Source organism: Crocodylus porosus, unplaced genomic scaffold (genome assembly GCF_001723895.1).
Source record: "Crocodylus porosus isolate Cpor-Errol unplaced genomic scaffold, CroPor_comp1, whole genome shotgun sequence".
NCBI classification, from domain to species: Eukaryota; Metazoa; Chordata; order Crocodylia; family Crocodylidae; genus Crocodylus; species Crocodylus porosus.
This window is the reverse complement of record NW_017728936.1, coordinates 6,992,280-7,001,471: the sequence shown is the minus strand read 5'-3', so window position 1 is coordinate 7,001,471 and position 9,192 is coordinate 6,992,280. Positions and strand designations below refer to the sequence as shown.

At 46.3% G+C, this 9,192-nt stretch overlaps 1 long non-coding RNA gene across 1 annotated transcript; it reads left to right on the top strand.

Annotated features, from left to right (window-relative positions):
- The first annotated feature begins 3,204 nt into the window (after positions 1 to 3,204).
- LOC109318020 lies at positions 3,205 to 8,558 on the top strand. The gene is made up of 2 exons (XR_002103166.1): positions 3,205 to 6,274; positions 7,082 to 8,558. It is a non-coding gene; the product is annotated as an uncharacterized LOC109318020 (long non-coding RNA).
- Positions 8,559 to 9,192: the final 634 nt, after the last annotated feature.

Here is a 9,192-nt window from a genome sequence, read left to right as displayed (position 1 = left end):
GTTTTTCTCACTCCTGATTTTTATCTTCTTTTTTTCTTTTCTTTTTTTTTTTTTTTTTTTTTTTTTTTTTTTAAATCCTCTAAATCCCCCTCGACCTCCTCCTCTCCCACCCTCTTTTCCTCTCCCTTGGTCCTCTCCTGTCAGCATGGTGAAGTCTGTGGTGTAGATGACCTGTGTTGTCTGAAGACCTGTAGAAGGGATGCCATTCTCCAGTGTGCTCCCCGCTATTCTCAGCTCCTTATCTCATTGCGGCAGCGGTGCCTGAGCAGCAGCTCTGTGCTGTGGGGAAAGGGCATATGACTGCTATGTTTCTCTAGCATCTTTCCTTCAGAAGGACCCCAGCCTGATTCCAAGTTGCAAATTTACAGTCTCCTCTAGGGTGGAGGTAACAGCCAGTTGCACCCAAGAGAGGAGGGGAAGGGGAGAGTCCTACTCTTGTGACAAGCGTCTCACGGGAACTTGAGCGTCCATGCAGCATGCAAGAGACCTCGGCTTACAAGAAAGATAAAACCATGTAGATCGTTCGCTTCATAATTTCAGAAGGATGAGGGGTTGAGCAAACCTGGCTAGGACTGGACCTGCAGGCTCTAGGATGCACCTGATGCTTAGGTCTCTAAGCTGTTTCTGAAGTTCTCTGTACATTTGGTGCAAGAGGAGAGGGGCAGGTAATGCGTGTGTTGTGGAGAGACCTTTCTCTGAGACCTTGTACAGTACGCCCTAGGGTCTTACTGGCTCTTCTCCCTTGGCTTGCCACTCTGGGGTAAAAGATCAGCAGCACTTCCCTAGGCTTCGTCCCCTGCTCTTCCTGACCCCTTCCTGGAAAGAAGTTTGAAGAGTAAGAGGGAGATTCTTTGTTGGACGGGGCTAGAGGACCTGGTCCTGTAGCTTTTCCGTGGTACAAGTATCGGAGACTTGTTTCAGCTTCCCCCAAGGAGGAATGGCGGGGCATGCGACCTTTGTAACTCTTCTCTTCTAGGTATTTCCCTTCCCTTTGTCAGGTGCTGGCTACCCTGTGAGGTCCCTCAATCGTGTTGAGGTGTCTTCAGTAACTTTTGGTCCATATGATTCTGGTCCTTGCTCATTTGGAGGTGCTGTTAAGTTGAAGACTCAAAGAATTAATCCATTGGTCCTCTTGATCCAACCCTGATGCTTTATAGCGTTTCAAGGGAAGCTCACTTCAGAAAGCCACCTGCATTTTTTAAAGTTCCCTTTCTTTACTGTGCCCTCAGTACTCCCGGGTGAATGAGCTCCTCTGCTTCTCTGAACCCATTGGTGTTCGTTGTGCTCTTTGTGCATAGGCAACTGCCTGAAACACTGTCCTAGGACAGGGTCAATGGGCAATGTTTCGTTGGGTTTGGTAACAAATTACAACAGAAACACTTGCATTTGGGGAAGAAAGAAAGAGTGGGTGGAAAGGATGTAATTTTGTTGGTGAGCAGATGTCATGTCCTCCTCCAGCAGCTACTCATTGTCTCTGTGACAGTGATACATGGGTTTAATGCACCTGCTGCTGATCTCTGAAAACGTGGCTGCAAGTCCTGTTCTAGAGAACAAATGGAAACAAATGGGATGCCGTTGCATCCTGATCTCTAGCGGGTATTTGCCTAATTTCATAACATTGTCACAGGTGGTAGTACCTTCCTGCAAAAGGCCCCTGGCTGAAATAACAGGGGCTACTGCAAGTCAAGGCTGAGTGGTATTGGAAAAGCCGTGTGGTAGCAGTTCAAGAGCAGGAGTGCTGTGGGTCAGGACAGAGGAGTCTTGGCAGAGCGGCTCAGAGATGCAGGGCACAAAGAGCAGAAACTGTGTTATCGGCCCTGGCAGAGCAGAAGGGCAGACCAGGGCTGGTATAAGAAAAGCTGCTGTTGGTCAGGCCTGACTTAAATTGGCAGCTCTAGCTAGAGAAATTCAGTGTTGGCCCGCATGCAGGTTGTATCCAAGAAGGAAAGTTTAGTAACTGCACATTAAAAATGGGGAAAGTGGGGCAGGGGGAGTGGTGGTAGCATGTGTGCATGTTTGGTGCAGAAGATGGCAACCATCAGAGTGGCCTCAGCTAGTAATCCTTCAGTGGCACAATATGAATCATAGGGAAGACTAAAGAGGGATAAATACACTGAACCTCTGCCTTTTTAAAGTCAAGCTTTAACTTGGATCTGCTACCTCCAGCTGGAAAATATTTTTGCTTTGCAGAAAGTGGTGTTAAAAGACAGAATTTAACCATAGGCCCTTCCTTCTTACACATCCTGGATCTAGCTAGGAAGATGAAATTCTTAGATGCCTCCAACAAGTAGGAGAAGCAGCTCATTTAAAAAGGGGCTTTGTCTTCTGCTGAGTGGAAGCCACCTGCTTCCTGGGGCATTTCAACTCTTCCATCTTAAATGGGATTGAAGATCTTTTTCTCTGAACTTTATTCAAGCCTTGATGTCCGTATGAGTGGTGAACATGAAAGGGGATCTCTTATACCTTATGTCTTATGATTCAGTTGCATCTGCTGGGTCCCAGCTGCTTAATCAAATTATTCAGGATGTTCTGTGTACTGCCAGTGCCGTTTTCAGAATCAGTAAGCTTTACAAGTTACCGAAGAGTATTTGAAAGCTTTCTAAGCCACTGACCTGTAGTTCTCTGGCTAAGCATCTACTGCAACAGAAGCCCTTAGGGGATTCTCTGTTTAAAATGTCACCACCGTACTGTGGACTTTGCACCAGTCATTAAAGAGGGACGCTGCCTTGCAATGGGAAGCCCAGGGTCTAAATCTGTTAAATATTCAGGAAGTTATCTCCCAGCACAAATATTGGCTACAATGAAGTGCTACAAAGTAAAAATTATGGAAGCAAAGAAAGTTCCCACACCTTAACTCCTTTTAACTTTGAAAACTCCAGGTGAGAGGTTTATCTTCCTTTTACAGCTGGGGAAATTGAGCTTAAAGTATTTTGGCTGAGTCCCTAGAGTGCCAGAGTAGAAATTCCTATCCAAGATTTTTGTCCAATTCCTGCTTTTCTCAATCCTCCCCAGACCAGTTTAGCACTAGACTGATCTGCTTACACCCAGATAGTAGCCTTCAGGGGTTTTGCAAATCCTTGGGCTTTTCTGGGAACCTTGTGGTTTTGAATTCATCTTAAATTCATGGTTAAATTCCAGCCACTTAACCTCAATGTGAGTCTTGTAGTTATCTTTTTTCCCTCGCGGTCTCTAAAAGAAAAAAAAGGTAAGGCAATTCATCCTTTTGCTGCTCTTTTGGGTCAGAGACTAGTGTCTCAATGCACATTCCAGCTGGAACAGGAAGTTCCCTTTTCATTTGGGACTTATCTCCAAATGACGCAGTGACTGATGGAGACCCCCTTCGGTTTGGGGTCATTGATGATGCAGAGGCAGATTCCCTGCGGACTTGTAGGCAAACCTGCAAACGTTTTAGGTCCGTCTCCATTTTCCCAGCAAAAGGCTCCATTTCTGTGAGAAATATAACAGTCAGCATAACCAGTGTCTTTGTTGGAAGTTTTTATGCTTCTGTTGTTTCAGCCCCACCATGTTTATTGTTTCCATCTCTTGTCTGCAGTGGCATCCTTATGTAGAAAAAAGTAAAGTAACCCCCACTTTTTTTTACCATAGATTGCAATGCAGCAGGCACATAAAAAAAAAAAAAAATCTCACCTCAGTTTAAGCACAGTTTCTCCCATCAATGCCAAGCTTATTGGTCCCATCTCAGTTTCTGCCCCTGTTGAAAATGGGAGGGAATGGAAATCCCAGAAAGCTGGACTGCTGTTGGATAACCTAAAATGCAGAAAAACAAACTGTGTGCAGAAGATGAGTTACTCCTTCTCCTTGGGTTCAGATGAATGCTTTTAGGGGAACGTTTCTGATTGTGCACAGTATCTGGCGGATAGAGACCCCATTCCTGCTCTGTGAGTTCAGTCCCTGATCCTTTAATCCACTTGTGTTGGTGGGTGGGAGGCTCAAATGCCATGTTGCTTGCTGGTATCTAATTCTTTGAAACAACTGCCCAGGGAAGAATTGTGATTCTACTTTTCCTCTTTCTCTTGTAGCTGTCAGTGAAGTTTGGTTACCCTTGTGTGTTTTCCAGGAGATAAGGAACAACTGACTTTTGGTTGGTTCACAGCTTTTACCCCTAGTTTATCAGGGGGTGGGAAATAGCTGACATTTACTGGTCCTGCCAAGAGCTTGTAAGTTATGAAAACGCTGTTAACCACCCCCTGTAAAAAGTCTCTTGTGACTGTGTTAGGAGACCAAACAAATGTACTCTCCTACTTTAAAAAGTGAGATATAAAGACGGGGAATATATGGGTGGCTCAATGGCTGAGCTCTCAGTCCTTTAAGCTGTGGAAACCTGGGTCCAAATACTGGTTTTGTCACAATGAACGCTCTTGGGTGGCCGTTGGCTTAGTTGTGTAGGGGCACATGCTCACATCACCAGGCGTATTGCATGCATGGGCATTAAGCCCAGCAGAGCACAGTTCATCAAGGATTGAGAGAGCTGCAGGACAAAAGGGAGGTGTGAGCAGAACTGTGTGAAGGCTCTGGGAGAGCACTTCACATGGGTATCTGGCCCTAGCAAAGTCCTTTTTACCCTTGTGAGCGCCAGCTTTGCACTTTTGAGAGAAATGAAAGCAGAGTCGGAAGGAGGAAGGAACAAGAAAGACAGCAGAATGGGTGGAAGCATCATGGAAAGCTGATCCATAGTTGCACAGTAATGACTTTGTCCCAGGTGTAGGTTTTCCTAAATGCACAGACCCCTTCTTTCCCCTCTGCAAGTTGTAGTATCCAGTATCTATACAGGCAAAGACAGGCAAGTAAAAGCTACCGACCAGTTGAAAGAAAATACTTAGGGCCTGATCCCATGTCACCTATTTGATCCAATGCCACACTGCTCGTGTCCCTGGGGGAGAAAGCATCAGTGAACCTACTGTTGTGACATACCAATGTGTTTGCCTTAAGAGAAAGCCACAGAAACAGAAGATAGGGGGCGGATAGGAAGACTTTTGCATTAACTGATTTTTCGGGGTCGAGGATGGAATAGGATCACACTTGGGAAAGGAAGTCCATGTAGGTATTCAATAGTGGGGATAAGTGCTGGCCTTCGACCTCTTACACCCTTTGGTAAAAGAATAATCCAGTCAGGGAAGAAGTTAATGAAATGGGCTGTTGAAAGCAAATGTTAATGAACCCTTGAAGGAAGATCATATGTTGGGAAACCACAGATTCTCCAGCCATAGCCCCAGAAATCGCATCTTGTAAACGCTTTAATACCGAAGGCATGGTGCATCCTGTCCTATTGAGCAAGGAATGCCAACGTCTAAGGGTTAAGAAACCAGACGTGGTGTAAGAAGCTCCCGTACTACCGGCTTTCTGTTGCTGTTCATGGCTGTGCGCTCACGGAGTAGAGCACCAGCTAGCCAGCTCCAGCTGTGTTAGTTTGCAAAGTCTTCGTGGGTCTTTGCTGTACAGTCCCTGTTTTTGCTGAGGGGTTGGGGAAGGGAAGGACTTCTGCTTGTGTTCTGTTTGTTGGGCTACTGTCGCCAGAGCTGGAGTGTGCACCGTTCTGCACATGTGGATGCTGCTGTCCTGCTTCCTTGTGCCTTTTTCTTTCCTTTCATTTAAAGGGATTTGCTATCAATTCCCGGAAGTGCCTTGTCGGACATAGAATCTGCCCCCTACGCTCATTTTAATGGTTTTACAGTTACAGAAACAAATGATTTTAAGACCTGAGCCTTGGTGCCGGTTGTTTTTTTAGCATGGCTCTTTGAATTCCTCTGCAGCTTGGCTATCAGTAAGCATTTGATTCTGTCCACAGGAGCAGCCAGGGCTGGAGTCCAACACCTCTCTGTAACCTTTGCCTGTTTCTGCCTGAAGTATGCTCACCAAGGGTTTGAGAGGGAGGGCAACAGTTGGGTGGGGGGCGGTGGACTGTAGCTGTCCATGAGATGATGAGTACAATACAAGGGCGTTATATTTCCTTCAGCATCGTGTTCCACTTCGGCACATCCAGCTGAACTTGCTTCATCAGCCCAGGGCTTCTCACTTTTTCCTTTTCCATGGCAGAGTTGGCGGAGATTGGCCACCTTCTTCCCTGGGACAGCTCTTTTGGCCAGAGTGTGGCAGAGAGCCATTGATGGCGCATGTCTGCTTTTCCTTTCTAGAAAACGTCCATCTCCATCCCAGAATGCTGCTGCACCTGAGAGGCTCGAAGCTCTGAAATACCAGCGGATAAAGAAGCCCAAAAAGTCATCCAAGGGCTCCTCGAAATCCAAAAAACAATCCAGTGAGTGTGAGGATCTCAAGACTCTCCACTAGACTCCCCATCCTGCTCGTTAGTCTGGACTTGAACGGGAGTTCATTCCAGCGTCCGGTCTCTACCCGAGCTCATGTAGGAAATGTGTTTTATTTCCCTGCTCCGCAGTCCCTTTCCGAGGAATCGGGCTCTTTCCATTAGGCGGCTGGGGTTCCCCTGCGTCTTTGGTTTGTCAAAATGAAGACTCCTAGTTTTTGTTGCAATGGTTCCCTGACCTTAACCCAAAAATGGAAAGCAGTAACTTCCCTTATAGCCCGGAGTGCTTAGAGTTGCCCAGCTGGGGAGTCTTGAAATGACCCCTCTCCAGCCCCTTCAGAGGCCTGCTTTGACCTGTAAGTTTTAAACTCCTGATCCTTGCCTTAATTCTGCTCCCCACCCCCCTTACTTGCATCTCTGCTTTCATTTCTCCCTGCATCCCAACTAGCTTCCTGTGTTCTCCTCACTTCTCTCCTGACTCTTTCTTCTGTCTTCTCCTCCCTCCCTCCATGCCCCCTTGCCATTGGAGCAACCTTGTCTTCAAGTCCTTTGAATGAGTTCCTTCAAAAATCCTCCTTCTTTCACGGGGCCTCCTTTTTATTAACCCCCTCCCCAGCCAAGTCACCTGGCTGGGATGTTATCCTAGTTGGGGCGCAAGCTTCTCGGCCCAAGCTAGGACTGAATTCCACGTGACTTTTTTTGCAAGCTCTTGAAAATGCCACGCCTGCTCGTGGTACCCTGAAGAAATGAAAGTGGCTAATTACTTGTCCGTCTCCCTCCTCTCTCCTTCCCCCTCCCCAGATGGTTCTGCCTCCCAGGTTCAGCAACTTCCCAACTCTCAGGTACTGTGGCCTGACGAAGCTGTCTGCCTCCGCAAGAAGAAGAGACACCCTCGTCAGGACCCTTTCGCCCGCCTCTCAGCGCTGAAAGATGACCTCTGTCATCGGCAGCTTCCTGAAGACCAGACAGCTATTCTCAACAGCGTGGACCACGACGACTCCAGCGGGCATGCCACCTTACTCTAGCGTAGTGCCAGCCCAAGAAGGTTCAAATGGGGGGGTGGGGGAGGAGGGAGCAGAGATCTCAACAACTACACACATTAGGGGAAAAGGTTTGGGGGGCGGGGAGGGAGGAGGTTGGGGGTGCGGAGATGGGAGATGATCTCCAGGTCTGGCTCTCATGCCAGTGGGCTGAGCACACTGGATGCACATATTCTTTGGTATTAACACACAGGAAACCAGCATCCAGTCTCTGCCTACAGGGAGAGACTCCCCATCCTTTCTGGGGAGCTTCTACTTTAAAGTTACTCAAGGAGGGGGCAGGAGGAAGGATATTTGAAACAAGGAGGAAAGTGCTACTCCTCCCTGTCTGCCCCCTCCACAAGGTTTGGCCTCTCTTTAGAGAAGCAGGAAAAGGTGAGGCTGGGAAGTGCAATGCTAGGAGTGAAAGGATTTCAAACTTCGGACTGTTGTAAGAATTTGGTGTTCCTCGAATCCACTTTTCTCTGTTACAGCTTCAGTTTTATGAGCCCTGGAAGGCGGATGAGATTTTTCTCTCTTGGTTTCAATAATTTATGTATTGATTAAGGAAATCATAGGTGCAAATTAGACTGCGTATTTATACGGTGCGTACTGAAGGTAGGGAACGTGGAAGCAAACAAATGACCGTGAATGACAGGAATAATTAGGTTTACGCAGGATGCAATTCAGTGACATGAAACAAACGCGCCAGGTTGGAACTGATGACCCAGTGAATCTGATTATTTTATAATAAAAGATTAAAGAACCACTACAGAAAATTCTGGTTGTGCAAAATCTTCTTGCCTGTCCACATCTTTTTCTGTGAGGAAGATGGTAACAAAAACACACGTGAAATTTTCCTAATCTGCCCCAACACAGACAAACCCTCAAGATAAGCAAATAGGTGGAATTGTGCAAAGCTGAACTTGTACGTATGGAACCTTGTTAACGTGTACTAACAATAATTGGCAGATGAGCAAGGACAGGCATGGTTTTTAAAATCCAAGGATATTTTATTCCAAGCTCTACGTTGTTGATTTTGATGAGAGTGGTTTAGATTAGTTTATGATGATGCTTCATATGGTACTAGTAAATGTCCTGTAGTACAATTTGTGGAATTAATGAAGTCTTGGTAGTAATGAGAGCTTAATACAAGGGTGTTTTGTATTCTTTAAGCTTAGCTGCAAAAAGGGGAGGAGTGAGAACAGACTTTTCTGTCTGTCGAGTGCAAATGAGCAACATCTGACTCTGTACCCCCCCCCAAGAAACAGCCTGTATTGGAATTGCTTTCAGTCTGCACTTTCAAACCATGTCTGATCAATGTGAGCACAGCAGCATCTCAGAGAGCTTCTGAAAAGTGGTGCTGATGCGTAGAATGAAATAGTCATTTCTAGGGGCAGCTGGTAAAAACAAATCCCATCGTCTTGCATCAGTCCTCAAGTTTCTAAAGTGTTGCTGAAAGTTTCATTGTGTCCCTTCTTTTTTACCTCCCACCATTTTTGGACTGAATGTTGTGTTGCGTTTTAACACTCCCATGGCTCAGTCTTTTATGACAGTGCCATTCCAAATTCTCACCAGAGCGTATTCTGTTCAAATTATATTAAGGCAGATTCACCTGTCAGTCAGCTTCCTTCTGGATTGCACAGGCCTGTATAAGAGGGACAATTGCATTCTGCTGGACAGAGTATGAGACTAAGAGTCAGGACACCTGGGTGCTATTTTTGTGCTCTGCCACTGGCTTGCTGTGTGGCCTTGGGCAAGTCACCTAACCTCTCTGTGCCTCAGTTTCCCTGTCTGTAAAACGGGGGTAAATGGTACTTAAGCACCTTTATCAAAGCACTTTGACATCCACAAATGAGAAGTGCTCTAAAAGTGCTGAGTAGTATTAAAATA